Source organism: Hypomesus nipponensis, chromosome 3 (genome assembly GCF_054491055.1).
Source record: "Hypomesus nipponensis isolate SF chromosome 3, ASM5449105v1, whole genome shotgun sequence".
NCBI classification, from domain to species: domain Eukaryota; kingdom Metazoa; phylum Chordata; class Actinopteri; order Osmeriformes; family Osmeridae; genus Hypomesus; species Hypomesus nipponensis.
The window spans coordinates 214820-238336 of NC_140363.1; the positions used below are offsets into that span (position 1 = coordinate 214820).

The following is a 23517-nucleotide window of genomic DNA, read 5'->3' on the forward strand; positions in this document are numbered from 1 at the left end:
TTTTATCTTGTGACATTCAACCGCTTGCGGGCATTAGAAAAGTCCTATGAGCTCCTGGACAATCGATCAGCTTCGGGAAGATCTCAGGTGGCCAAGAGCTGACAACAAGGTAGCGTTGCCGAGCGGTCCAAGGCGCTGGATTAAGGCTCCAGTCTCTCCGGAGGCGTGGGTTCGAATCCCACCGCTGCCACTTTTGTAGGGTGCTAACGCCGTCTCGTTGCTTTCACGTCAGTATTTGGGTTTGAAAAGGTGAACTGTGGCTCGAAATGTTGTGCGGTCCTTGATGCTTTTTGGGGCATCGTAGGTATAGTGGCTCCATTCCCAGACAATACAAACCGTGAAGAGGCATTTTGTCTCTTGTGACGGTCGAACACATCCAGATTAGGCCAAGTGTTCCAAACTCGGCAGAAATATATACCAGGCTTAGGGCAATCTCTTACTCGTTGGACGTAAGTCGGTGGTGTGAAAAGTTGAACCGTGGCCCCAAATGCCGTGCGATCATGGAGGCCGTTGTGGGCATTGGTGGTATAGTGGCAAGCATAGCTGCCTTCCAAGCAGTTGACCCGGATTCGATTCCCGGCCAATGCAGAAACTTAAGAAAGATGTGTTTTATCTTGTGACATTCAACCGCTTGCGGGCATTAGAAAAGTCTTATGAGCTCCTGGACAATCGATCAGCTTCGGGAAGATCTCGGGTGGCCAAGAGCTGACAACAAGGTAGCGTGGCCGAGCGGTCCAAGGCGCTGGATTAAGGCTCCAGTCTCTCCGGAGGCGTGGGTTCGAATCCCACCGCTGCCACTTTTGTAGGGTGCTAACGCCGTCTCGTTGCTTTCACGTCAGTAAGTGGGTTTGAAAAGGTGAACTGTGGCTCGACATGTTGTGCGGTCCTTGATGCTTTTTTGGGGCATCGTAGGTATAGTGGCTCCATTCCCAGACAATACAAACCGTGAAGAGGCATTTTGTCTCTTGTGACGGTCGAACACATCCAGATTAGGCCAAGTGTTCCAAACTCGGCAGAAGTATGTACCAGGCTTAGGGCAATCTCTTACTCGTTGGACGTAAGTCGGTGGTGTGAAAAGTTGAACCGTGGCCCCAAATGCCGTGCGATCATGGAGGCCGTTGTGGGCATTGGTGGTATAGTGGCAAGCATAGCTGCCTTCCAAGCAGTTGACCCGGATTCGATTCCCGGCCAATGCAGAAACTTAAGAAAGATGTGTTTTATCTTGTGACATTCAACCGCTTGCGGGCATTAGAAAAGTCTTATGAGCTCCTGGACAATCAATCAGCTTCGGGAAGATCTCGGGTGGCCAAGAGCTGACAACAAGGTAGCGTGGCCGAGCGGTCCAAGGCGCTGGATTAAGGCTCCAGTCTCTCCGGAGGCGTGGGTTCGAATCCCACCGCTGCCACTTTTGTAGGGTGCTAACGTCGTCTCGTTGCTTTCACGTCAGTAAGTGGGTTTGAAAAGGTGAACTGTGGCTCGACATGTTGTGCGGTCCTTGATGCTTTTTTGGGGCATCGTAGGTATAGTGGCTCCATTCCCAGACAATACAAACCGTGAAGAGGCATTTTGTCTCTTGTGACGGTCGAACACATCCAGATTAGGCCAAGTGTTCCAAACTCGGCAGAAGTATATACCAGGCTTAGGGCAATCTCTTACTCGTTGGACGTAAGTCGGTGGTGTGAAAAGTTGAACCGTGGCCCCAAATGCCGTGCGATCATGGAGGCCGTTGTGGGCATTGGTGGTATAGTGGCAAGCATAGCTGCCTTCCAAGCAGTTGACCCGGATTCGATTCCCGGCCAATGCAGAAACTTAAGAAAGATGTGTTTTATCTTGTGACATTCAACCGCTTGCGGGCATTAGAAAAGTCTTATGAGCTCCTGGACAATCGATCAGCTTCGGGAAGATCTCGGGTGGCCAAGAGCTGACAACAAGGTAGCGTGGCCGAGCGGTCCAAGGCGCTGGATTAAGGCTCCAGTCTCTCCGGAGGCGTGGGTTCGAATCCCACCGCTGCCACTTTTGTAGGGTGCTAACGCCGTCTCGTTGCTTTCACGTCAGTAAGTGGGTTTGAAAAGGTGAGCTGTGGCTCGACATGTTGTGCGGTCCTTGATGCTTTTTTGGGGCATCGTAGGTATAGTGGCTCCATTCCCAGACAATACAAACCGTGAAGAGGCATTTTGTCTCTTGTGACGGTCGAACACATCCAGATTAGGCCAAGTGTTCCAAACTCGGCAGAAGTATGTACCAGGCTTAGGGCAATCTCTTACTCGTTGGACGTAAGTCGGTGGTGTGAAAAGTTGAACCGTGGCCCCAAATGCCGTGCGATCATGGAGGCCGTTGTGGGCATTGGTGGTATAGTGGCAAGCATAGCTGCCTTCCAAGCAGTTGACCCGGATTCGATTCCCGGCCAATGCAGAAACTTAAGAAAGATGTGTTTTATCTTGTGACATTCAACCGCTTGCGGGCATTAGAAAAGTCTTATGAGCTCCTGGACAATCGATCAGCTTCGGGAAGATCTCGGGTGGCCAAGAGCTGACAACAAGGTAGCGTGGCCGAGCGGTCCAAGGCGCTGGATTAAGGCTCCAGTCTCTCCGGAGGCGTGGGTTCGAATCCCACCGCTGCCACTTTTGTAGGGTGCTAACGCCGTCTCGTTGCTTTCACGTCAGTAAGTGGGTTTGAAAAGGTGAACTGTGGCTCGACATGTTGTGCGGTCCTTGATGCTTTTTTGGGGCATCGTAGGTATAGTGGCTCCATTCCCAGACAATACAAACCGTGAAGAGGCATTTTGTCTCTTGTGACGGTCGAACACATCCAGATTAGGCCAAGTGTTCCAAACTCGGCAGAAGTATGTACCAGGCTTAGGGCAATCTCTTACTCGTTGGACGTAAGTCGGTGGAGTGAAAAGTTGAACCGTGGCCCCAAATGCCGTGCGATCATGGAGGCCGTTGTGGGCATTGGTGGTATAGTGGCAAGCATAGCTGCCTTCCAAGCAGTTGACCCGGATTCGATTCCCGGCCAATGCAGAAACTTAAGAAAGATGTGTTTTATCTTGTGACATTCAACCGCTTGCGGGCATTAGAAAAGTCTTATGAGCTCCTGGACAATCGATCAGCTTCGGGAAGATCTCGGGTGGCCAAGAGCTGACAACAAGGTAGCGTGGCCGAGCGGTCCAAGGCGCTGGATTAAGGCTCCAGTCTCTCCGGAGGCGTGGGTTCGAATCCCACCGCTGCCACTTTTGTAGGGTGCTAACGCCGTCTCGTTGCTTTCACGTCAGTAAGTGGGTTTGAAAAGGTGAACTGTGGCTCGACATGTTGTGCGGTCCTTGATGCTTTTTTGGGGCATCGTAGGTATAGTGGCTCCATTCCCAGACAATACAAACCGTGAAGAGGCATTTTGTCTCTTGTGACGGTCGAACACATCCAGATTAGGCCAAGTGTTCCAAACTCGGCAGAAGTATATACCAGGCTTAGGGCAATCTCTTACTCGTTGGACGTAAGTCGGTGGTGTGAAAAGTTGAACCGTGGCCCCAAATGCCGTGCGATCATGGAGGCCGTTGTGGGCATTGGTGGTATAGTGGCAAGCATAGCTGCCTTCCAAGCAGTTGACCCGGATTCGATTCCCGGCCAATGCAGAAACTTAAGAAAGATGTGTTTTATCTTGTGACATTCAACCGCTTGCGGGCATTAGAAAAGTCTTATGAGCTCCTGGACAATCGATCAGCTTCGGGAAGATCTCGGGTGGCCAAGAGCTGACAACAAGGTAGCGTGGCCGAGCGGTCCAAGGCGCTGGATTAAGGCTCCAGTCTCTCCGGAGGCGTGGGTTCGAATCCCACCGCTGCCACTTTTGTAGGGTGCTAACGCCGTCTCGTTGCTTTCACGTCAGTAAGTGGGTTTGAAAAGGTGAGCTGTGGCTCGACATGTTGTGCGGTCCTTGATGCTTTTTTGGGGCATCGTAGGTATAGTGGCTCCATTCCCAGACAATACAAACCGTGAAGAGGCATTTTGTCTCTTGTGACGGTCGAACACATCCAGATTAGGCCAAGTGTTCCAAACTCGGCAGAAGTATGTACCAGGCTTAGGGCAATCTCTTACTCGTTGGACGTAAGTCGGTGGTGTGAAAAGTTGAACCGTGGCCCCAAATGCCGTGCGATCATGGAGGCCGTTGTGGGCATTGGTGGTATAGTGGCAAGCATAGCTGCCTTCCAAGCAGTTGACCCGGATTCGATTCCCGGCCAATGCAGAAACTTAAGAAAGATGTGTTTTATCTTGTGACATTCAACCGCTTGCGGGCATTAGAAAAGTCTTATGAGCTCCTGGACAATCGATCAGCTTCGGGAAGATCTCGGGTGGCCAAGAGCTGACAACAAGGTAGCGTGGCCGAGCGGTCCAAGGCGCTGGATTAAGGCTCCAGTCTCTCCGGAGGCGTGGGTTCGAATCCCACCGCTGCCACTTTTGTAGGGTGCTAACGCCGTCTCGTTGCTTTCACGTCAGTAAGTGGGTTTGAAAAGGTGAACTGTGGCTCGACATGTTGTGCGGTCCTTGATGCTTTTTTGGGGCATCGTAGGTATAGTGGCTCCATTCCCAGACAATACAAACCGTGAAGAGGCATTTTGTCTCTTGTGACGGTCGAACACATCCAGATTAGGCCAAGTGTTCCAAACTCGGCAGAAGTATGTACCAGGCTTAGGGCAATCTCTTACTCGTTGGACGTAAGTCGGTGGTGTGAAAAGTTGAACCGTGGCCCCAAATGCCGTGCGATCATGGAGGCCGTTGTGGGCATTGGTGGTATAGTGGCAAGCATAGCTGCCTTCCAAGCAGTTGACCCGGGTTGGATTCCCGGCCAATGCAGAAACTTAAGAAAGATGTGTTTTATCTTGTGACATTCAACCGCTTGCGGGCATTAGAAAAGTCCTATGAGCTCCTGGACAATCGATCAGCTTCGGGAAGATCTCGGGTGGCCAAGAGCTGACAACAAGGTAGCGTTGCCGAGCGGTCCAAGGCGCTGGATTAAGGCTCCAGTCTCTCCGGAGGCGTGGGTTCGAATCCCACCGCTGCCACTTTTGTAGGGTGCTAACGCCGTCTCGTTGCTTTCACGTCAGTATTTGGGTTTGAAAAGGTGAACTGTGGCTCGAAATGTTGTGCGGTCCTTGATGCTTTTTGGGGCATCGTAGGTATAGTGGCTCCATTCCCAGACAATACAAACCGTGAAGAGGCATTTTGTCTCTTGTGACGGTCGAACACATCCAGATTAGGCCAAGTGTTCCAAACTCGGCAGAAATATATACCAGGCTTAGGGCAATCTCTTACTCGTTGGACGTAAGTCGGTGGTGTGAAAAGTTGAACCGTGGCCCCAAATGCCGTGCGATCATGGAGGCCGTTGTGGGCATTGGTGGTATAGTGGCAAGCATAGCTGCCTTCCAAGCAGTTGACCCGGATTCGATTCCCGGCCAATGCAGAAACTTAAGAAAGATGTGTTTTATCTTGTGACATTCAACCGCTTGCGGGCATTAGAAAAGTCTTATGAGCTCCTGGACAATCGATCAGCTTCGGGAAGATCTCGGGTGGCCAAGAGCTGACAACAAGGTAGCGTGGCCGAGCGGTCCAAGGCGCTGGATTAAGGCTCCAGTCTCTCCGGAGGCGTGGGTTCGAATCCCACCGCTGCCACTTTTGTAGGGTGCTAACGCCGTCTCGTTGCTTTCACGTCAGTAAGTGGGTTTGAAAAGGTGAACTGTGGCTCGACATGTTGTGCGGTCCTTGATGCTTTTTTGGGGCATCGTAGGTATAGTGGCTCCATTCCCAGACAATACAAACCGTGAAGAGGCATTTTGTCTCTTGTGACGGTCGAACACATCCAGATTAGGCCAAGTGTTCCAAACTCGGCAGAAGTATGTACCAGGCTTAGGGCAATCTCTTACTCGTTGGACGTAAGTCGGTGGTGTGAAAAGTTGAACCGTGGCCCCAAATGCCGTGCGATCATGGAGGCCGTTGTGGGCATTGGTGGTATAGTGGCAAGCATAGCTGCCTTCCAAGCAGTTGACCCGGGTTGGATTCCCGGCCAATGCAGAAACTTAAGAAAGATGTGTTTTATCTTGTGACATTCAACCGCTTGCGGGCATTAGAAAAGTCCTATGAGCTCCTGGACAATCGATCAGCTTCGGGAAGATCTCGGGTGGCCAAGAGCTGACAACAAGGTAGCGTTGCCGAGCGGTCCAAGGCGCTGGATTAAGGCTCCAGTCTCTCCGGAGGCGTGGGTTCGAATCCCACCGCTGCCACTTTTGTAGGGTGCTAACGCCGTCTCGTTGCTTTCACGTCAGTATTTGGGTTTGAAAAGGTGAACTGTGGCTCGAAATGTTGTGCGGTCCTTGATGCTTTTTGGGGCATCGTAGGTATAGTGGCTCCATTCCCAGACAATACAAACCGTGAAGAGGCATTTTGTCTCTTGTGACGGTCGAACACATCCAGATTAGGCCAAGTGTTCCAAACTCGGCAGAAATATATACCAGGCTTAGGGCAATCTCTTACTCGTTGGACGTAAGTCGGTGGTGTGAAAAGTTGAACCGTGGCCCCAAATGCCGTGCGATCATGGAGGCCGTTGTGGGCATTGGTGGTATAGTGGCAAGCATAGCTGCCTTCCAAGCAGTTGACCCGGATTCGATTCCCGGCCAATGCAGAAACTTAAGAAAGATGTGTTTTATCTTGTGACATTCAACCGCTTGCGGGCATTAGAAAAGTCTTATGAGCTCCTGGACAATCGATCAGCTTCGGGAAGATCTCGGGTGGCCAAGAGCTGACAACAAGGTAGCGTGGCCGAGCGGTCCAAGGCGCTGGATTAAGGCTCCAGTCTCTCCGGAGGCGTGGGTTCGAATCCCACCGCTGCCACTTTTGTAGGGTGCTAACGCCGTCTCGTTGCTTTCACGTCAGTAAGTGGGTTTGAAAAGGTGAACTGTGGCTCGACATGTTGTGCGGTCCTTGATGCTTTTTTGGGGCATCGTAGGTATAGTGGCTCCATTCCCAGACAATACAAACCGTGAAGAGGCATTTTGTCTCTTGTGACGGTCGAACACATCCAGATTAGGCCAAGTGTTCCAAACTCGGCAGAAGTATGTACCAGGCTTAGGGCAATCTCTTACTCGTTGGACGTAAGTCGGTGGTGTGAAAAGTTGAACCGTGGCCCCAAATGCCGTGCGATCATGGAGGCCGTTGTGGGCATTGGTGGTATAGTGGCAAGCATAGCTGCCTTCCAAGCAGTTGACCCGGGTTGGATTCCCGGCCAATGCAGAAACTTAAGAAAGATGTGTTTTATCTTGTGACATTCAACCGCTTGCGGGCATTAGAAAAGTCCTATGAGCTCCTGGACAATCGATCAGCTTCGGGAAGATCTCGGGTGGCCAAGAGCTGACAACAAGGTAGCGTTGCCGAGCGGTCCAAGGCGCTGGATTAAGGCTCCAGTCTCTCCGGAGGCGTGGGTTCGAATCCCACCGCTGCCACTTTTGTAGGGTGCTAACGCCGTCTCGTTGCTTTCACGTCAGTATTTGGGTTTGAAAAGGTGAACTGTGGCTCGAAATGTTGTGCGGTCCTTGATGCTTTTTGGGGCATCGTAGGTATAGTGGCTCCATTCCCAGACAATACAAACCGTGAAGAGGCATTTTGTCTCTTGTGACGGTCGAACACATCCAGATTAGGCCAAGTGTTCCAAACTCGGCAGAAATATATACCAGGCTTAGGGCAATCTCTTACTCGTTGGACGTAAGTCGGTGGTGTGAAAAGTTGAACCGTGGCCCCAAATGCCGTGCGATCATGGAGGCCGTTGTGGGCATTGGTGGTATAGTGGCAAGCATAGCTGCCTTCCAAGCAGTTGACCCGGATTCGATTCCCGGCCAATGCAGAAACTTAAGAAAGATGTGTTTTATCTTGTGACATTCAACCGCTTGCGGGCATTAGAAAAGTCTTATGAGCTCCTGGACAATCGATCAGCTTCGGGAAGATCTCGGGTGGCCAAGAGCTGACAACAAGGTAGCGTGGCCGAGCGGTCCAAGGCGCTGGATTAAGGCTCCAGTCTCTCCGGAGGCGTGGGTTCGAATCCCACCGCTGCCACTTTTGTAGGGTGCTAACGCCGTCTCGTTGCTTTCACGTCAGTAAGTGGGTTTGAAAAGGTGAACTGTGGCTCGACATGTTGTGCGGTCCTTGATGCTTTTTTGGGGCATCGTAGGTATAGTGGCTCCATTCCCAGACAATACAAACCGTGAAGAGGCATTTTGTCTCTTGTGACGGTCGAACACATCCAGATTAGGCCAAGTGTTCCAAACTCGGCAGAAGTATGTACCAGGCTTAGGGCAATCTCTTACTCGTTGGACGTAAGTCGGTGGTGTGAAAAGTTGAACCGTGGCCCCAAATGCCGTGCGATCATGGAGGCCGTTGTGGGCATTGGTGGTATAGTGGCAAGCATAGCTGCCTTCCAAGCAGTTGACCCGGGTTGGATTCCCGGCCAATGCAGAAACTTAAGAAAGATGTGTTTTATCTTGTGACATTCAACCGCTTGCGGGCATTAGAAAAGTCTTATGAGCTCCTGGACAATCGATCAGCTTCGGGAAGATCTCGGGTTGCCTAGAGCTGACAACGGGGTAGCGTGGCCGAGCGGTCCAAGGCGCTGGATTTAGGCTCCAGTCTCTCCGGAGGCGTGGGTTCGAATCCCACAGCTGCCACTTTTGTAGGGTGCTAACGCCGTCTCGTTGCTTTCACGTCAGTAATTGGGTTTGAAAAGGTGAACTGTGGCTCGAAATGTTGTGCGGTCCTTGATGCTTTTTGGGGCATCGTAGGTATAGTGGCTCCATTCCCAGACAATACAAACCGTGAAGAGGCATTTTGTCTCTTGTGACGGTCGAACACATCCAGATTAGGCCAAGTGTTCCAAACTCGGCAGAAGTATATACCAGGCTTAGGGCAATCTCTTACTCGTTGGACGTAAGTCGGTGGTGTGAAAAGTTGAACCGTGGCCCCAAATGCCGTGCGATCATGGAGGCCGTTGTGGGCATTGGTGGTATAGTGGCAAGCATAGCTGCCTTCCAAGCAGTTGACCCGGATTCGATTCCCGGCCAATGCTGAAACTTAAGAAAGATGTGTTTTATCTTGTGACATTCAACCGCTTGCGGGCATTAGAAAAGTCTTATGAGCTCCTGGACAATCGATCAGCTTCGGGAAGATCTCGGGTGGCCAAGAGCTGACAACAAGGTAGCGTGGCCGAGCGGTCCAAGGCGCTGGATTAAGGCTCCAGTCTCTCCGGAGGCATGGGTTCGAATCCCACCGCTGCCACTTTTGTAGGGTGCTAACGCCGTCTCGTTGCTTTCACGTCAGTAAGTGGGTTTGAAAAGGTGAACTGTGGCTCGACATGTTGTGCGGTCCTTGATGCTTTTTTGGGGCATCGTAGGTATAGTGGCTCCATTCCCAGACAATACAAACCGTGAAGAGGCATTTTGTCTCTTGTGACGGTCGAACACATCCAGATTAGGCCAAGTGTTCCAAACTCGGCAGAAGTATGTACCAGGCTTAGGGCAATCTCTTACTCGTTGGACGTAAATCGGTGGTGTGAAAAGTTGAACCGTGGCCCCAAATGCCGTGCGATCATGGAGGCCGTTGTGGGCATTGGTGGTATAGTGGCAAGCATAGCTGCCTTCCAAGCAGTTGACCCGGGTTGGATTCCCGGCCAATGCAGAAACTTAAGAAAGATGCGTTTTATCTTGTGACATTCAACCGCTTGCGGGCATTAGAAAAGTCTTATGAGCTCCTGGACAATCGATCAGCTTCGGGAAGATCTCGGGTTGCCTAGAGCTGACAACGGGGTAGCGTGGCCGAGCGGTCCAAGGCGCTGGATTTAGGCTCCAGTCTCTCCGGAGGCGTGGGTTCGAATCCCACAGCTGCCACTTTTGTAGGGTGCTAACGCCGTCTCGTTGCTTTCACGTCAGTAATTGGGTTTGAAAAGGTGAACTGTGGCTCGAAATGTTGTGCGGTCCTTGATGCTTTTTGGGGCATCGTAGGTATAGTGGCTCCATTCCCAGACAATACAAACCGTGAAGAGGCATTTTGTCTCTTGTGACGGTCGAACACATCCAGATTAGGCCAAGTGTTCCAAACTCGGCAGAAGTATATACCAGGCTTAGGGCAATCTCTTACTCGTTGGACGTAAGTCGGTGGTGTGAAAAGTTGAACCGTGGCCCCAAATGCCGTGCGATCATGGAGGCCGTTGTGGGCATTGGTGGTATAGTGGCAAGCATAGCTGCCTTCCAAGCAGTTGACCCGGGTTGGATTCCCGGCCAATGCAGAAACTTAAGAAAGATGCGTTTTATCTTGTGACATTCAACCGCTTGCGGGCATTAGAAAAGTCTTATGAGCTCCTGGACAATCGATCAGCTTCGGGAAGATCTCGGGTTGCCTAGAGCTGACAACGGGGTAGCGTGGCCGAGCGGTCCAAGGCGCTGGATTTAGGCTCCAGTCTCTCCGGAGGCGTGGGTTCGAATCCCACCGCTGCCACTTTTGTAGGGTGCTAACGCCGTCTCGTTGCTTTCACGTCAGTAATTGGGTTTGAAAAGGTGAACTGTGGCTCGAAATGTTGTGCGGTCCTTGATGCTTTTTGGGGCATCGTAGGTATAGTGGCTCCATTCCCAGACAATACAAACCGTGAAGAGGCATTTTGTCTCTTGTGACGGTCGAACACATCCAGATTAGGCCAAGTGTTCCAAACTCGGCAGAAGTATATACCAGGCTTAGGGCAATCTCTTACTCGTTGGACGTAAGTCGGTGGTGTGAAAAGTTGAACCGTGGCCCCAAATGCCGTGCGATCATGGAGGCCGTTGTGGGCATTGGTGGTATAGTGGCAAGCATAGCTGCCTTCCAAGCAGTTGACCCGGATTCGATTCCCGGCCAATGCAGAAACTTAAGAAAGATGTGTTTTATCTTGTGACATTCAACCGCTTGCGGGCATTAGAAAAGTCTTATGAGCTCCTGGACAATCGATCAGCTTCGGGAAGATCTCGGGTGGCCAAGAGCTGACAACAAGGTAGCGTGGCCGAGCGGTCCAAGGCGCTGGATTAAGGCTCCAGTCTCTCCGGAGGCGTGCGTTCGAATCCCACCGCTGCCACTTTTGTAGGGTGCTAACGCCGTCTCGTTGCTTTCACGTCAGTAAGTGGGTTTGAAAAGGTGAACTGTGGCTCGACATGTTGTGCGGTCCTTGATGCTTTTTTGGGGCATCGTAGGTATAGTGGCTCCATTCCCAGACAATACAAACCGTGAAGAGGCATTTTGTCTCTTGTGACGGTCGAACACATCCAGATTAGGCCAAGTGTTCCAAACTCGGCAGAAGTATGTACCAGGCTTAGGGCAATCTCTTACTCGTTGGACGTAAGTCAGTGGTGTGAAAAGTTGAACCGTCGCCCCAAATGCCGTGCGATCATGGAGGCCGTTGTGGGCATTGGTGGTATAGTGGCAAGCATAGCTGCCTTCCAAGCAGTTGACCCGGATTCGATTCCCGGCCAATGCAGAAACTTAAGAAAGATGTGTTTTATCTTGTGACATTCAACCGCTTGCGGGCATTAGAAAAGTCTTATGAGCTCCTGGACAATCGATCAGCTTCGGGAAGATCTCGGGTGGCCAAGAGCTGACAACAAGGTAGCGTGGCCGAGCGGTCCAAGGCGCTGGATTAAGGCTCCAGTCTCTCCGGAGGCGTGGGTTCGAATCCCACCGCTGCCACTTTTGTAGGGTGCTAACGCCGTCTCGTTGCTTTCACGTCAGTAAGTGGGTTTGAAAAGGTGAACTGTGGCTCGACATGTTGTGCGGTCCTTGATGCTTTTTTGGGGCATCGTAGGTATAGTGGCTCCATTCCCAGACAATACAAACCGTGAAGAGGCATTTTGTCTCTTGTGACGGTCGAACACATCCAGATTAGGCCAAGTGTTCCAAACTCGGCAGAAGTATGTACCAGGCTTAGGGCAATCTCTTACTCGTTGGACGTAAGTCGTGGTGTGAAAAGTTGAACCGTGGCCCCAAATGCCGTGCGATCATGGAGGCCGTTGTGGGCATTGGTGGTATAGTGGCAAGCATAGCTGCCTTCCAAGCAGTTGACCCGGGTTGGATTCCCGGCCAATGCAGAAACTTAAGAAAGATGTGTTTTATCTTGTGACATTCAACCGCTTGCGGGCATTAGAAAAGTCTTATGAGCTCCTGGACAATCGATCAGCTTCGGGAAGATCTCGGGTTGCCTAGAGCTGACAACGGGGTAGCGTGGCCGAGCGGTCCAAGGCGCTGGATTTAGGCTCCAGTCTCTCCGGAGGCGTGGGTTCGAATCCCACCGCTGCCACTTTTGTAGGGTGCTAACGCCGTCTCGTTGCTTTCACGTCAGTAATTGGGTTTGAAAAGGTGAACTGTGGCTCGAAATGTTGTGCGGTCCTTGATGCTTTTTGGGGCATCGTAGGTATAGTGGCTCCATTCCCAGACAATACAAACCGTGAAGAGGCATTTTGTCTCTTGTGACGGTCGAACACATCCAGATTAGGCCAAGTGTTCCAAACTCGGCAGAAGTATATACCAGGCTTAGGGCAATCTCTTACTCGTTGGACGTAAGTCGGTGGTGTGAAAAGTTGAACCGTGGCCCCAAATGCCGTGCGATCATGGAGGCCGTTGTGGGCATTGGTGGTATAGTGGCAAGCATAGCTGCCTTCCAAGCAGTTGACCCGGATTCGATTCCCGGCCAATGCAGAAACTTAAGAAAGATGTGTTTTATCTTGTGACATTCAACCGCTTGCGGGCATTAGAAAAGTCTTATGAGCTCCTGGACAATCGATCAGCTTCGGGAAGATCTCGGGTGGCCAAGAGCTGACAACAAGGTAGCGTGGCCGAGCGGTCCAAGGCGCTGGATTAAGGCTCCAGTCTCTCCGGAGGCGTGGGTTCGAATCCCACCGCTGCCACTTTTGTAGGGTGCTAACGTTGCTCGTTGCTTTCACGTCAGTAAGTGGGTTTGAAAAGGTGAACTGTGGCTCGACATGTTGTGCGGTCCTTGATGCTTTTTTGGGGCATCGTAGGTATAGTGGCTCCATTCCCAGACAATACAAACCGTGAAGAGGCATTTTGTCTCTTGTGACGGTCGAACACATCCAGATTAGGCCAAGTGTTCCAAACTCGGCAGAAGTATGTACCAGGCTTAGGGCAATCTCTTACTCGTTGGACGTAAGTCAGTGGTGTGAAAAGTTGAACCGTCGCCCCAAATGCCGTGCGATCATGGAGGCCGTTGTGGGCATTGGTGGTATAGTGGCAAGCATAGCTGCCTTCCAAGCAGTTGACCCGGATTCGATTCCCGGCCAATGCAGAAACTTAAGAAAGATGTGTTTTATCTTGTGACATTCAACCGCTTGCGGGCATTAGAAAAGTCTTATGAGCTCCTGGACAATCGATCAGCTTCGGGAAGATCTCGGGTGGCCAAGAGCTGACAACAAGGTAGCGTGGCCGAGCGGTCCAAGGCGCTGGATTAAGGCTCCAGTCTCTCCGGAGGCGTGGGTTCGAATCCCACCGCTGCCACTTTTGTAGGGTGCTAACGCCGTCTCGTTGCTTTCACGTCAGTAAGTGGGTTTGAAAAGGTGAACTGTGGCTCGACATGTTGTGCGGTCCTTGATGCTTTTTTGGGGCATCGTAGGTATAGTGGCTCCATTCCCAGACAATACAAACCGTGAAGAGGCATTTTGTCTCTTGTGACGGTCGAACACATCCAGATTAGGCCAAGTGTTCCAAACTCGGCAGAAGTATATACCAGGCTTAGGGCAATCTCTTACTCGTTGGACGTAAGTCGTGGTGTGAAAAGTTGAACCGTGGCCCCAAATGCCGTGCGATCATGGAGGCGGTTGTGGGCATTGGTGGTATAGTGGCAAGCATAGCTGCCTTCCAAGCAGTTGACCCGGGTTCGATTCCCGGCAAATGCAGAAATTTAAGAAAGATTTGTTTTATCTTGTGACATTCAACCGCTTGCGGGCATTAGAAAAGTCTTATGAGCTCCTGGACAATCGATCAGCCTCGGGAAGATCTCGGGTGGCCAAGAGCTGACAACAAGGTAGTGTGGCCGAGCGGTCCAAGGCGCTGGATTAAGGCTCCAGTCTCTCCGGAGGCGTGGGTTCGAATCCCACCGCTGCCACTTTTGTAGGGTGCTAACGCCGTCTCGTTGCTTTCATGTCAGTAAGTGGGTTTGAAAAGGTGAACTGTGGCTCGACATGTTGTGCGGTCCTTGATGCTTTTTTGGGGCATCGTAGGTATAGTGGCTCCATTCCCAGACAATACAAACCGTGAAGAGGCATTTTGTCTCTTGTGACGGTCGAACACATCCAGATTAGGCCAAGTGTTCCAAACTCGGCAGAAGTATATACCAGGCTTAGGGCAATCTCTTGCTCGTTGGACGTAAGTCGGTGGTGTGAAAAGTTGAACCGTGGCTCCAAATGCCGTGCGATCATGGAGGCCGTTGTGGGCATTGGTGGTATAGTGGCAAGCATAGCTGCCTTCCAAGCAGTTGACCCGGGTTTGATTCCCGGCCAATGCAGAAACTTGAGAAAGATGTGTTTTATCTTGTGACATTCAACCGCTTGCGGGCATTAGAAAAGTCTTATGAGCTCCTGGACAATCGATCAGCTTCGGGAAGATCTCGGGTGGCCAAGAGCTGACAACAAGGTAGCGTGGCCGAGCGGTCCAAGGCGCTGGATTTAGGCTCCAGTCTCTCCGGAGGCGTGGGTTCGAATCCCACCGCTGTCACTTTTGTAGGGTGCTAACGCCGTCTCGTTGCTTTCACGTCAGTAATTGGGTTTGAAAAGGTGAACTGTGGCTCGAAATGTTGTGCGGTCCTTGATGCTTTTTGGGGCATCGTAGGTATAGTGGCTCCATTCCCAGACAATACAAACCGTGAAGAGGCATTTTGTCTCTTGTGACGGTCAAACACATCCAGATTAGGCCAAGTGTTCCAAACTCGGCAGAAGTATATACCAGGCTTAGGGCAATCTCTTACTCGTTGGACGTAAGTCGTGGTGTGAAAAGTTGAACCGTGGCCCCAAATGCCGTGCGATCATGGAGGCCGTTGTGGGCATTGGTGGTATAGTGGCAAGCATAGCTGCCTTCCAAGCAGTTGACCCGGGTTCGATTCCCGGCAAATGCAGAAACTTAAGAAAGATGTGTTTTATCTTGTGACATTCAACCGCTTGCGGGCATTAGAAACATCTTGTGAGCTCCTGGACGATCGATCAGCTTCGGGAGGATATCGGGTTGCCTAGAGCTGACAACGGAATAGCGTGGCTGAGCGGACCAAGGCGCTGGATTTAGGCTCCAGTCTCTCCGGAGGCGTGGGTTTGAATCCCACCGCTGTCACTTTTGTAGGGTGCTAACGCCGTCTCGTTGCTTTCACGTCAGTAATTGGGTTTGAAAAGGTGAACTGTGGCTCGAAATGTTGTGCGGTCCTTGATGCTTTTTGGGGCATCGTAGGTATAGTGGCTCCATTCCCAGACAATACAAACCGTGAAGAGGCATTTTGTCTCTTGTGACGGTCGAACACATCCAGATTAGGCCAAGTGTTCCAAACTCGGCAGAAGTATATACCAGGCTTAGGGCAATCTCTTACTCGTTGGACGTAAGTCGTGGTGTGAAAAGTTGAACCGTGGCCCCAAATGCCGTGCGATCATGGAGGCGGTTGTGGGCATTGGTGGTATAGTGGCAAGCATAGCTGCCTTCCAAGCAGTTGACCCGGGTTTGATTCCCGGCCAATGCAGAAACTTGAGAAAGATGTGTTTTATCTTGTGACATTCAACCGCTTGCGGGCATTAGAAAAGTCTTATGAGCTCCTGGACAATCGATCAGCTTCGGGAAGATCTCGGGTGGCCAAGAGCTGACAACAAGGTAGCGTGGCCGAGCGGTCCAAGGCGCTGGATTTAGGCTCCAGTCTCTCCGGAGGCGTGGGTTCGAATCCCACCGCTGTCACTTTTGTAGGGTGCTAACGCCGTCTCGTTGCTTTCACGTCAGTAATTGGGTTTGAAAAGGTGAACTGTGGCTCGAAATGTTGTGCGGTCCTTGATGCTTTTTGGGGCATCGTAGGTATAGTGGCTCCATTCCCAGACAATACAAACCGTGAAGAGGCATTTTGTCTCTTGTGACGGTCAAACACATCCAGATTAGGCCAAGTGTTCCAAACTCGGCAGAAGTATATACCAGGCTTAGGGCAATCTCTTACTCGTTGGACGTAAGTCGTGGTGTGAAAAGTTGAACCGTGGCCCCAAATGCCGTGCGATCATGGAGGCCGTTGTGGGCATTGGTGGTATAGTGGCAAGCATAGCTGCCTTCCAAGCAGTTGACCCGGGTTCGATTCCCGGCAAATGCAGAAACTTAAGAAAGATGTGTTTTATCTTGTGACATTCAACCGCTTGCGGGCATTAGAAACATCTTGTGAGCTCCTGGACGATCGATCAGCTTCGGGAGGATATCGGGTTGCCTAGAGCTGACAACGGAATAGCGTGGCTGAGCGGACCAAGGCGCTGGATTTAGGCTCCAGTCTCTCCGGAGGCGTGGGTTTGAATCCCACCGCTGTCACTTTTGTAGGGTGCTAACGCCGTCTCGTTGCTTTCACGTCAGTAATTGGGTTTGAAAAGGTGAACTGTGGCTCGAAATGTTGTGCGGTCCTTGATGCTTTTTGGGGCATCGTAGGTATAGTGGCTCCATTCCCAGACAATACAAACCGTGAAGAGGCATTTTGTCTCTTGTGACGGTCGAACACATCCAGATTAGGCCAAGTGTTCCAAACTCGGCAGAAGTATATACCAGGCTTAGGGCAATCTCTTACTCGTTGGACGTAAGTCGTGGTGTGAAAAGTTGAACCGTGGCCCCAAATGCCGTGCGATCATGGAGGCGGTTGTGGGCATTGGTGGTATAGTGGCAAGCATAGCTGCCTTCCAAGCAGTTGACCCGGGTTCGATTCCCGGCAAATGCAGAAATTTAAGAAAGATTTGTTTTATCTTGTGACATTCAACCGCTTGCGGGCATTAGAAAAGTCTTATGAGCTCCTGGACAATCGATCAGCCTCGGGAAGATCTCGGGTGGCCAAGAGCTGACAACAAGGTAGTGTGGCCGAGCGGTCCAAGGCGCTGGATTAAGGCTCCAGTCTCTCCGGAGGCGTGGGTTCGAATCCCACCGCTGCCACTTTTGTAGGGTGCTAACGCCGTCTCGTTGCTTTCATGTCAGTAAGTGGGTTTGAAAAGGTGAACTGTGGCTCGACATGTTGTGCGGTCCTTGATGCTTTTTTGGGGCATCGTAGGTATAGTGGCTCCATTCCCAGACAATACAAACCGTGAAGAGGCATTTTGTCTCTTGTGACGGTCGAACACATCCAGATTAGGCCAAGTGTTCCAAACTCGGCAGAAGTATATACCAGGCTTAGGGCAATCTCTTACTCGTTGGACGTAAGTCGGTGGTGTGAAAAGTTGAACCGTGGCTCCAAATGCCGTGCGATCATGGAGGCCGTTGTGGGCATTGGTGGTATAGTGGCAAGCATAGCTGCCTTCCAAGCAGTTGACCCGGGTTTGATTCCCGGCCAATGCAGAAACTTGAGAAAGATGTGTTTTATCTTGTGACATTCAACCGCTTGCGGGCATTAGAAAAGTCTTATGAGCTCCTGGACAATCGATCAGCTTCGGGAAGATCTCGGGTGGCCAAGAGCTGACAACAAGGTAGCGTGGCCGAGCGGTCCAAGGCGCTGGATTAAAGCTCCAGTCTCTCCGGAGGCGTGGGTTCGAATCCCACCGCTGCCACTTTTGTAGGTTGCTAACGCCGTCTCGTTGCTTTCACGTCAGTAAGTGGGTTTGAAAAGGTGAACTGTGGCTCGACATGTTGTGCGGTCCTTGATGCTTTTTTGGGGCATTGTAGGTATAGTGGCTCCATTCCCAGACAATACAAACCGTGAAGAGGCATTTTGTCTCTTGTGACGGTCGAACACATCCAGATTAGGCCAAGTGTTCCAAACTCGGCAGAAGTATATACCAGGCTTAGGGCAATCTCTTACTCGTTGGACGTAAGTCGGTGGTGTGAAAAGTTGAACCGTGGCCCCAAATGCTGTGCGATCATGGAGGCCGTTGTGGGCATTGGTGGTATAGTGGCAAGCATAGCTGCCTTCCAAGCAGTTGACCCGGGTTCGATTCCCGGCCAATGCAGAAACTTGAGAAAGATGTGTTTTATCTTGTGACATTCAACCGCTTGCGGGCATTAGAAACATCTTGTGAGCTCCTGGACGATCGATCAGCTTCGGGAGGATATCGGGTTGCCTAGAGCTGACAACGGAATAGCGTGGCCGAGCGGACCAAGGCGCTGGATTTAGGCTCCAGTCTCTCCGGAGGCGTGGGTTTGAATCCCACCGCTGTCACTTTTGTAGGGTGCTAACGCCGTCTCGTTGCTTTCACGTCAGTAATTGGGTTTGAAAAGGTGAACTGTGGCTCGACATGTTGTGCGGTCCTTGATGCTTTTTGGGGGCATCGTAGGTATAGTGGCTCCATTCCCAGACAATACAAACCGTGAAGAGGCATTTTGTCTCTTGTGACGGTCGAACACATCCAGATTAGGCCAAGTGTTCCAAACTCGGCAGAAGTATATACCAGGCTTAGGGCAATCTCTTACTCGTTGGACGTAAGTCGTGGTGTAAAAAGTTGAACCGTCGCCCCAAATGCCGTGCGATCATGGAGGCCGTTGTGGGCATTGGTGGTATAGTGGCAAGCATAGCTGCCTTCCAAGCAGTTGACCCGGGTTCGATTCCCGGCCAATGCAGAGACTTAAGAACGATGTGTTTTATCTTGTGACATTCAACCGCTTGCGGGCATTAGAAAAGTCTTATGAGCTCCTGGACAATCGATCAGCTTCGGGAAGATCTCGGGTGGCCAAGAGCTGACAACAAGGTAGCGTGGCCGAGCGGTCCAAGGCGCTGGATTTAGGCTCCAGTCTCTCCGGAGGCGTGGGTTCGAATCCCACCGCTGTCACTTTTGTAGGGTGCTAACGCCGTCTCGTTGCTTTCACGTCAGTAATTGGGTTTGAAAAGGTGAACTGTGGCTCGAAATGTTGTACGGTCCTTGATGCTTTTTGGGGCATCGTAGGTATAGTGGCTCCATTCCCAGACAATACAAACCGTGAAGAGGCATTTTGTCTCTTGTGACGGTCGAACACATCCAGATTAGGCCAAGTGTTCCAAACTCGGCAGAAGTATATACCAGGCTTAGGGCAATCTCTTACTCGTTGGACGTAAGTCGTGGTGTGAAAAGTTGAACCGTGGCCCCAAATGCCGTGCGATCATGGAGGCCGTTGTGGGCATTGGTGGTATAGTGGCAAGCATAGCTGCCTTCCAAGCAGTTGACCCGGGTTCGATTCCCGGCAAATGCAGAAACTTAAGAAAGATGTGTTTTATCTTGTGACATTCAACCGCTTGCGGGCATTAGAAAAGTCTTATGAGCTCCTGGACAATCGATCAGCTTCGGGAAGATCTCGGGTGGCCAAGAGCTGACAACAAGGTAGCGTGGCCGAGCGGTCCAAGGCGCTGGATTAAGGCTCCAGTCTCTCCGGAGGCGTGGGTTCGAATCCCACCGCTGCCACTTTTGTAGGTTGCTAACGCCGTCTCGTTGCTTTCACGTCAGTAAGTGGGTTTGAAAAGGTGAACTGTGGCTCGACATGTTGTGCGGTCCTTGATGCTTTTTTGGGGCATCGTAGGTATAGTGGCTCCATTCCCAGACAATACAAACCGTGAAGAGGCATTTTGTCTCTTGTGACGGTCGAACACATCCAGATTAGGCCAAGTGTTCCAAACTCGGCAGAAGTATATACCAGGCTTAGGGCAATCTCTTACTCGTTGGACGTAAGTCGGTGGTGTGAAAAGTTGAACCGTGGCTCCAAATGCTGTGCGATCATGGAGGCCGTTGTGGGCATTGGTGGTATAGTGGCAAGCATAGCTGCCTTCCAAGCAGTTGACCCGGGTTCGATTCCCGGCCAATGCAGAAACTTGAGAAAGATGTGTTTTATCTTGTGACATTCAACCGCTTGCGGGCATTAGAAACATCTTGTGAGCTCCTGGACGATCGATCAGCTTCGGGAGGATATCGGGTTGCCTAGAGCTGACAACGGAATAGCGTGGCCGAGCGGACCAAGGCGCTGGATTTAGGCTCCAGTCTCTCCGGAGGCGTGGGTTTGAATCCCACCGCTGTCACTTTTGTAGGGTGCTAACGCCGTCTCGTTGCTTTCACGTCAGTAATTGGGTTTGAAAAGGTGAACTGTGGCTCGACATGTTGTGCGGTCCTTGATGCTTTTTGGGGGCATCGTAGGTATAGTGGCTCCATTCCCAGACAATACAAACCGTGAAGAGGCATTTTGTCTCTTGTGACGGTCGAACACATCCAGATTAGGCCAAGTGTTCCAAACTCGGCAGAAGTATATACCAGGCTTAGGGCAATCTCTTACTCGTTGGACGTAAGTCGTGGTGTAAAAAGTTGAACCGTGGCCCCAAATGCCGTGCGATCATGGAGGCCGTTGTGGGCATTGGTGGTATAGTGGCAAGCATAGCTGCCTTCCAAGCAGTTGACCCGGGTTGGATTCCCGGCCAATGCAGAGACTTAAGAAAGATGTGTTTTATCTTGTGACATTCAACCGCTTGCGGGCATTAGAAAAGTCTTATGAGCTCCTGGACAATCGATCAGCTTCGGGAAGATCTCGGGTGGCCAAGAGCTGACAACAAGGTAGCGTGGCCGAGCGGTCCAAGGCGCTGGATTTAGGCTCCAGTCTCTCCGGAGGCGTGGGTTCGAATCCCACCGCTGTCACTTTTGTAGGGTGCTAACGCCGTCTCGTTGCTTTCACGTCAGTAATTGGGTTTGAAAAGGTGAACTGTGGCTCGAAATGTTGTACGGTCCTTGATGCTTTTTGGGGCATCGTAGGTATAGTGGCTCCATTCCCAGACAATACAAACCGTGAAGAGGCATTTTGTCTCTTGTGACGGTCGAACACATCCAGATTAGGCCAAGTGTTCCAAACTCGGCAGAAGTATATACCAGGCTTAGGGCAATCTCTTACTCGTTGGACGTAAGTCGTGGTGTGAAAAGTTGAACCGTGGCCCCAAATGCCGTGCGATCATGGAGGCCGTTGTGGGCATTGGTGGTATAGTGGCAAGCATAGCTGCCTTCCAAGCAGTTGACCCGGGTTCGATTCCCGGCAAATGCAGAAACTTAAGAAAGATGTGTTTTATCTTGTGACATTCAACCGCTTGCGGGCATTAGAAAAGTCTTATGAGCTCCTGGACAATCGATCAGCTTCGGGAAGATCTCGGGTGGCCAAGAGCTGACAACAAGGTAGCGTGGCCGAGCGGTCCAAGGCGCTGGATTAAGGCTCCAGTCTCTCCGGAGGCGTGGGTTCGAATCCCACCGCTGCCACTTTTGTAGGTTGCTAACGCCGTCTCGTTGCTTTCACGTCAGTAAGTGGGTTTGAAAAGGTGAACTGTGGCTCGACATGTTGTGCGGTCCTTGATGCTTTTTTGGGGCATCGTAGGTATAGTGGCTCCATTCCCAGACAATACAAACCGTGAAGAGGCATTTTGTCTCTTGTGACGGTCGAACACATCCAGATTAGGCCAAGTGTTCCAAACTCGGCAGAAGTATATACCAGGCTTAGGGCAATCTCTTACTCGTTGGACGTAAGTCGGTGGTGTGAAAAGTTGAACCGTGGCTCCAAATGCTGTGCGATCATGGAGGCCGTTGTGGGCATTGGTGGTATAGTGGCAAGCATAGCTGCCTTCCAAGCAGTTGACCCGGGTTCGATTCCCGGCCAATGCAGAAACTTGAGAAAGATGTGTTTTATCTTGTGACATTCAACCGCTTGCGGGCATTAGAAACATCTTGTGAGCTCCTGGACGATCGATCAGCTTCGGGAGGATATCGGGTTGCCTAGAGCTGACAACGGAATAGCGTGGCTGAGCGGACCAAGGCGCTGGATTTAGGCTCCAGTCTCTCCGGAGGCGTGGGTTTGAATCCCACCGCTGTCACTTTTGTAGGGTGCTTACGCCGTCTCGTTGCTTTCACGTCAGTAATTGGGTTTGAAAAGGTGAACTGTGGCTCGAAATGTTGTGCGGTCCTTGATGCTTTTTGGGGCATCGTAGGTATAGTGGCTCCATTCCCAGACAATACAAACCGTGAAGAGGCATTTTGTCTCTTGTGACGGTCGAACACATCCAGATTAGGCCAAGTGTTCCAAACTCGGCAGAAGTATATACCAGGCTTAGGGCAATCTCTTACTCGTTGGACGTAAGTCGTGGTGTGAAAAGTTGAACCGTGGCCCCAAATGCCGTGCGATCATGGAGGCGGTTGTGGGCATTGGTGGTATAGTGGCAAGCATAGCTGCCTTCCAAGCAGTTGACCCGGGTTCGATTCCCGGCAAATGCAGAAACTTAAGAAAGATTTGTTTTATCTTGTGACATTCAACCGCTTGCGGGCATTAGAAAAGTCTTATGAGCTCCTGGACAATCGATCAGCTTCGGGAAGATCTCGGGTGGCCAAGAGCTGACAACAAGGTAGCGTGGCCGAGCGGTCCAAGGCGCTGGATTAAGGCTCCAGTCTCTCCGGAGGCGTGGGTTCGAATCCCACCGCTGCCACTTTTGTAGGTTGCTAACGCCGTCTCGTTGCTTTCACGTCAGTAAGTGGGTTTGAAAAGGTGAACTGTGGCTCGACATGTTGTGCGGTCCTTGATGCTTTTTTGGGGCATCGTAGGTATAGTGGCTCCATTCCCAGACAATACAAACCGTGAAGAGGCATTTTGTCTCTTGTGACGGTCGAACACATCCAGATTAGGCCAAGTGTTCCAAACTCGGCAGAAGTATATACCAGGCTTAGGGCAATCTCTTACTCGTTGGACGTAAGTCGGTGGTGTGAAAAGTTGAACCGTGGCTCCAAATGCTGTGCGATCATGGAGGCCGTTGTGGGCATTGGTGGTATAGTGGCAAGCATAGCTGCCTTCCAAGCAGTTGACCCGGGTTCGATTCCCGGCCAATGCAGAAACTTGAGAAAGATGTGTTTTATCTTGTGACATTCAACCGCTTGCGGGCATTAGAAACATCTTGTGAGCTCCTGGACGATCGATCAGCTTCGGGAGGATATCGGGTTGCCTAGAGCTGACAACGGAATAGCGTGGCCGAGCGGACCAAGGCGCTGGATTTAGGCTCCAGTCTCTCCGGAGGCGTGGGTTCGAATCCCACCGCTGTCATTTTTGTAGGGTGCTAACGCCGTCTCGTTGCTTTCACGTCAGTAATTGGGTTTGAAAAGGTGAACTGTGGCTCGACATGTTGTGCGGTCCTTGATGCTTTTTGGGGGCATCGTAGGTATAGTGGCTCCATTCCCAGACAATACAAACCGTGAAGAGGCATTTTGTCTCTTGTGACGGTCGAACACATCCAGATTAGGCCAAGTGTTCCAAACTCGGCAGAAGTATATACCAGGCTTAGGGCAATCTCTTA

General features: G+C 51.3%; 52 non-coding genes across 52 annotated transcripts; all 52 read left to right on the forward strand.

Moving 5' to 3' along the window:
• The first annotated feature begins 108 nt into the window (after positions 1–108).
• trnal-aag (transfer RNA leucine (anticodon AAG)) lies at positions 109–190 on the forward strand. Its single transcript has one exon. It is a non-coding gene; the product is annotated as a tRNA-Leu (tRNA).
• Positions 191–715: 525 nt separating this feature from the next.
• trnal-aag (transfer RNA leucine (anticodon AAG)) lies at positions 716–797 on the forward strand. The gene has a single exon. It is a non-coding gene; the product is annotated as a tRNA-Leu (tRNA).
• A 526-nt stretch (positions 798–1323) lies between these two features.
• trnal-aag (transfer RNA leucine (anticodon AAG)) lies at positions 1324–1405 on the forward strand. Its single transcript has one exon. It is a non-coding gene; the product is annotated as a tRNA-Leu (tRNA).
• Positions 1406–1931: 526 nt separating this feature from the next.
• Positions 1932–2013, forward strand: trnal-aag (transfer RNA leucine (anticodon AAG)). Its single transcript has one exon. It is a non-coding gene; the product is annotated as a tRNA-Leu (tRNA).
• Positions 2014–2539: 526 nt separating this feature from the next.
• trnal-aag (transfer RNA leucine (anticodon AAG)) lies at positions 2540–2621 on the forward strand. The gene has a single exon. It is a non-coding gene; the product is annotated as a tRNA-Leu (tRNA).
• Positions 2622–3147: 526 nt separating this feature from the next.
• On the forward strand, positions 3148–3229 carry trnal-aag (transfer RNA leucine (anticodon AAG)). The gene has a single exon. It is a non-coding gene; the product is annotated as a tRNA-Leu (tRNA).
• Positions 3230–3755: 526 nt separating this feature from the next.
• trnal-aag (transfer RNA leucine (anticodon AAG)) lies at positions 3756–3837 on the forward strand. Its single transcript has one exon. It is a non-coding gene; the product is annotated as a tRNA-Leu (tRNA).
• A 526-nt stretch (positions 3838–4363) lies between these two features.
• Positions 4364–4445, forward strand: trnal-aag (transfer RNA leucine (anticodon AAG)). The gene has a single exon. It is a non-coding gene; the product is annotated as a tRNA-Leu (tRNA).
• Positions 4446–4772: 327 nt separating this feature from the next.
• On the forward strand, positions 4773–4844 carry trnag-ucc (transfer RNA glycine (anticodon UCC)). Its single transcript has one exon. It is a non-coding gene; the product is annotated as a tRNA-Gly (tRNA).
• Positions 4845–4971: 127 nt separating this feature from the next.
• On the forward strand, positions 4972–5053 carry trnal-aag (transfer RNA leucine (anticodon AAG)). Its single transcript has one exon. It is a non-coding gene; the product is annotated as a tRNA-Leu (tRNA).
• A 525-nt stretch (positions 5054–5578) lies between these two features.
• trnal-aag (transfer RNA leucine (anticodon AAG)) lies at positions 5579–5660 on the forward strand. The gene has a single exon. It is a non-coding gene; the product is annotated as a tRNA-Leu (tRNA).
• A 327-nt stretch (positions 5661–5987) lies between these two features.
• trnag-ucc (transfer RNA glycine (anticodon UCC)) lies at positions 5988–6059 on the forward strand. Its single transcript has one exon. It is a non-coding gene; the product is annotated as a tRNA-Gly (tRNA).
• A 127-nt stretch (positions 6060–6186) lies between these two features.
• On the forward strand, positions 6187–6268 carry trnal-aag (transfer RNA leucine (anticodon AAG)). Its single transcript has one exon. It is a non-coding gene; the product is annotated as a tRNA-Leu (tRNA).
• Positions 6269–6793: 525 nt separating this feature from the next.
• Positions 6794–6875, forward strand: trnal-aag (transfer RNA leucine (anticodon AAG)). The gene has a single exon. It is a non-coding gene; the product is annotated as a tRNA-Leu (tRNA).
• A 327-nt stretch (positions 6876–7202) lies between these two features.
• trnag-ucc (transfer RNA glycine (anticodon UCC)) lies at positions 7203–7274 on the forward strand. Its single transcript has one exon. It is a non-coding gene; the product is annotated as a tRNA-Gly (tRNA).
• Positions 7275–7401: 127 nt separating this feature from the next.
• trnal-aag (transfer RNA leucine (anticodon AAG)) lies at positions 7402–7483 on the forward strand. Its single transcript has one exon. It is a non-coding gene; the product is annotated as a tRNA-Leu (tRNA).
• A 525-nt stretch (positions 7484–8008) lies between these two features.
• Positions 8009–8090, forward strand: trnal-aag (transfer RNA leucine (anticodon AAG)). The gene has a single exon. It is a non-coding gene; the product is annotated as a tRNA-Leu (tRNA).
• Positions 8091–8417: 327 nt separating this feature from the next.
• On the forward strand, positions 8418–8489 carry trnag-ucc (transfer RNA glycine (anticodon UCC)). The gene has a single exon. It is a non-coding gene; the product is annotated as a tRNA-Gly (tRNA).
• Positions 8490–8616: 127 nt separating this feature from the next.
• trnal-uag (transfer RNA leucine (anticodon UAG)) lies at positions 8617–8698 on the forward strand. The gene has a single exon. It is a non-coding gene; the product is annotated as a tRNA-Leu (tRNA).
• Positions 8699–9223: 525 nt separating this feature from the next.
• On the forward strand, positions 9224–9305 carry trnal-aag (transfer RNA leucine (anticodon AAG)). Its single transcript has one exon. It is a non-coding gene; the product is annotated as a tRNA-Leu (tRNA).
• Positions 9306–9632: 327 nt separating this feature from the next.
• Positions 9633–9704, forward strand: trnag-ucc (transfer RNA glycine (anticodon UCC)). Its single transcript has one exon. It is a non-coding gene; the product is annotated as a tRNA-Gly (tRNA).
• A 127-nt stretch (positions 9705–9831) lies between these two features.
• Positions 9832–9913, forward strand: trnal-uag (transfer RNA leucine (anticodon UAG)). The gene has a single exon. It is a non-coding gene; the product is annotated as a tRNA-Leu (tRNA).
• Positions 9914–10239: 326 nt separating this feature from the next.
• On the forward strand, positions 10240–10311 carry trnag-ucc (transfer RNA glycine (anticodon UCC)). The gene has a single exon. It is a non-coding gene; the product is annotated as a tRNA-Gly (tRNA).
• A 127-nt stretch (positions 10312–10438) lies between these two features.
• trnal-uag (transfer RNA leucine (anticodon UAG)) lies at positions 10439–10520 on the forward strand. Its single transcript has one exon. It is a non-coding gene; the product is annotated as a tRNA-Leu (tRNA).
• Positions 10521–11045: 525 nt separating this feature from the next.
• On the forward strand, positions 11046–11127 carry trnal-aag (transfer RNA leucine (anticodon AAG)). Its single transcript has one exon. It is a non-coding gene; the product is annotated as a tRNA-Leu (tRNA).
• A 526-nt stretch (positions 11128–11653) lies between these two features.
• trnal-aag (transfer RNA leucine (anticodon AAG)) lies at positions 11654–11735 on the forward strand. The gene has a single exon. It is a non-coding gene; the product is annotated as a tRNA-Leu (tRNA).
• A 326-nt stretch (positions 11736–12061) lies between these two features.
• On the forward strand, positions 12062–12133 carry trnag-ucc (transfer RNA glycine (anticodon UCC)). Its single transcript has one exon. It is a non-coding gene; the product is annotated as a tRNA-Gly (tRNA).
• A 127-nt stretch (positions 12134–12260) lies between these two features.
• Positions 12261–12342, forward strand: trnal-uag (transfer RNA leucine (anticodon UAG)). The gene has a single exon. It is a non-coding gene; the product is annotated as a tRNA-Leu (tRNA).
• Positions 12343–12867: 525 nt separating this feature from the next.
• Positions 12868–12949, forward strand: trnal-aag (transfer RNA leucine (anticodon AAG)). Its single transcript has one exon. It is a non-coding gene; the product is annotated as a tRNA-Leu (tRNA).
• Positions 12950–13474: 525 nt separating this feature from the next.
• Positions 13475–13556, forward strand: trnal-aag (transfer RNA leucine (anticodon AAG)). Its single transcript has one exon. It is a non-coding gene; the product is annotated as a tRNA-Leu (tRNA).
• A 525-nt stretch (positions 13557–14081) lies between these two features.
• trnal-aag (transfer RNA leucine (anticodon AAG)) lies at positions 14082–14163 on the forward strand. The gene has a single exon. It is a non-coding gene; the product is annotated as a tRNA-Leu (tRNA).
• A 327-nt stretch (positions 14164–14490) lies between these two features.
• trnag-ucc (transfer RNA glycine (anticodon UCC)) lies at positions 14491–14562 on the forward strand. The gene has a single exon. It is a non-coding gene; the product is annotated as a tRNA-Gly (tRNA).
• Positions 14563–14689: 127 nt separating this feature from the next.
• trnal-uag (transfer RNA leucine (anticodon UAG)) lies at positions 14690–14771 on the forward strand. Its single transcript has one exon. It is a non-coding gene; the product is annotated as a tRNA-Leu (tRNA).
• Positions 14772–15702: 931 nt separating this feature from the next.
• trnag-ucc (transfer RNA glycine (anticodon UCC)) lies at positions 15703–15774 on the forward strand. The gene has a single exon. It is a non-coding gene; the product is annotated as a tRNA-Gly (tRNA).
• Positions 15775–15901: 127 nt separating this feature from the next.
• trnal-uag (transfer RNA leucine (anticodon UAG)) lies at positions 15902–15983 on the forward strand. Its single transcript has one exon. It is a non-coding gene; the product is annotated as a tRNA-Leu (tRNA).
• Positions 15984–17113: 1130 nt separating this feature from the next.
• On the forward strand, positions 17114–17195 carry trnal-aag (transfer RNA leucine (anticodon AAG)). The gene has a single exon. It is a non-coding gene; the product is annotated as a tRNA-Leu (tRNA).
• A 327-nt stretch (positions 17196–17522) lies between these two features.
• Positions 17523–17594, forward strand: trnag-ucc (transfer RNA glycine (anticodon UCC)). Its single transcript has one exon. It is a non-coding gene; the product is annotated as a tRNA-Gly (tRNA).
• A 127-nt stretch (positions 17595–17721) lies between these two features.
• Positions 17722–17803, forward strand: trnaf-aaa (transfer RNA phenylalanine (anticodon AAA)). Its single transcript has one exon. It is a non-coding gene; the product is annotated as a tRNA-Phe (tRNA).
• Positions 17804–18130: 327 nt separating this feature from the next.
• On the forward strand, positions 18131–18202 carry trnag-ucc (transfer RNA glycine (anticodon UCC)). The gene has a single exon. It is a non-coding gene; the product is annotated as a tRNA-Gly (tRNA).
• Positions 18203–18329: 127 nt separating this feature from the next.
• On the forward strand, positions 18330–18411 carry trnal-uag (transfer RNA leucine (anticodon UAG)). The gene has a single exon. It is a non-coding gene; the product is annotated as a tRNA-Leu (tRNA).
• Positions 18412–18737: 326 nt separating this feature from the next.
• On the forward strand, positions 18738–18809 carry trnag-ucc (transfer RNA glycine (anticodon UCC)). The gene has a single exon. It is a non-coding gene; the product is annotated as a tRNA-Gly (tRNA).
• Positions 18810–18936: 127 nt separating this feature from the next.
• On the forward strand, positions 18937–19018 carry trnal-uag (transfer RNA leucine (anticodon UAG)). The gene has a single exon. It is a non-coding gene; the product is annotated as a tRNA-Leu (tRNA).
• Positions 19019–19542: 524 nt separating this feature from the next.
• trnal-aag (transfer RNA leucine (anticodon AAG)) lies at positions 19543–19624 on the forward strand. Its single transcript has one exon. It is a non-coding gene; the product is annotated as a tRNA-Leu (tRNA).
• A 327-nt stretch (positions 19625–19951) lies between these two features.
• Positions 19952–20023, forward strand: trnag-ucc (transfer RNA glycine (anticodon UCC)). The gene has a single exon. It is a non-coding gene; the product is annotated as a tRNA-Gly (tRNA).
• Positions 20024–20150: 127 nt separating this feature from the next.
• Positions 20151–20232, forward strand: trnal-uag (transfer RNA leucine (anticodon UAG)). Its single transcript has one exon. It is a non-coding gene; the product is annotated as a tRNA-Leu (tRNA).
• Positions 20233–20558: 326 nt separating this feature from the next.
• trnag-ucc (transfer RNA glycine (anticodon UCC)) lies at positions 20559–20630 on the forward strand. Its single transcript has one exon. It is a non-coding gene; the product is annotated as a tRNA-Gly (tRNA).
• Positions 20631–20757: 127 nt separating this feature from the next.
• trnal-uag (transfer RNA leucine (anticodon UAG)) lies at positions 20758–20839 on the forward strand. The gene has a single exon. It is a non-coding gene; the product is annotated as a tRNA-Leu (tRNA).
• Positions 20840–21363: 524 nt separating this feature from the next.
• trnal-aag (transfer RNA leucine (anticodon AAG)) lies at positions 21364–21445 on the forward strand. The gene has a single exon. It is a non-coding gene; the product is annotated as a tRNA-Leu (tRNA).
• Positions 21446–21772: 327 nt separating this feature from the next.
• On the forward strand, positions 21773–21844 carry trnag-ucc (transfer RNA glycine (anticodon UCC)). Its single transcript has one exon. It is a non-coding gene; the product is annotated as a tRNA-Gly (tRNA).
• Positions 21845–22577: 733 nt separating this feature from the next.
• Positions 22578–22659, forward strand: trnal-aag (transfer RNA leucine (anticodon AAG)). The gene has a single exon. It is a non-coding gene; the product is annotated as a tRNA-Leu (tRNA).
• A 327-nt stretch (positions 22660–22986) lies between these two features.
• On the forward strand, positions 22987–23058 carry trnag-ucc (transfer RNA glycine (anticodon UCC)). Its single transcript has one exon. It is a non-coding gene; the product is annotated as a tRNA-Gly (tRNA).
• Positions 23059–23185: 127 nt separating this feature from the next.
• trnal-uag (transfer RNA leucine (anticodon UAG)) lies at positions 23186–23267 on the forward strand. Its single transcript has one exon. It is a non-coding gene; the product is annotated as a tRNA-Leu (tRNA).
• Positions 23268–23517: the final 250 nt, after the last annotated feature.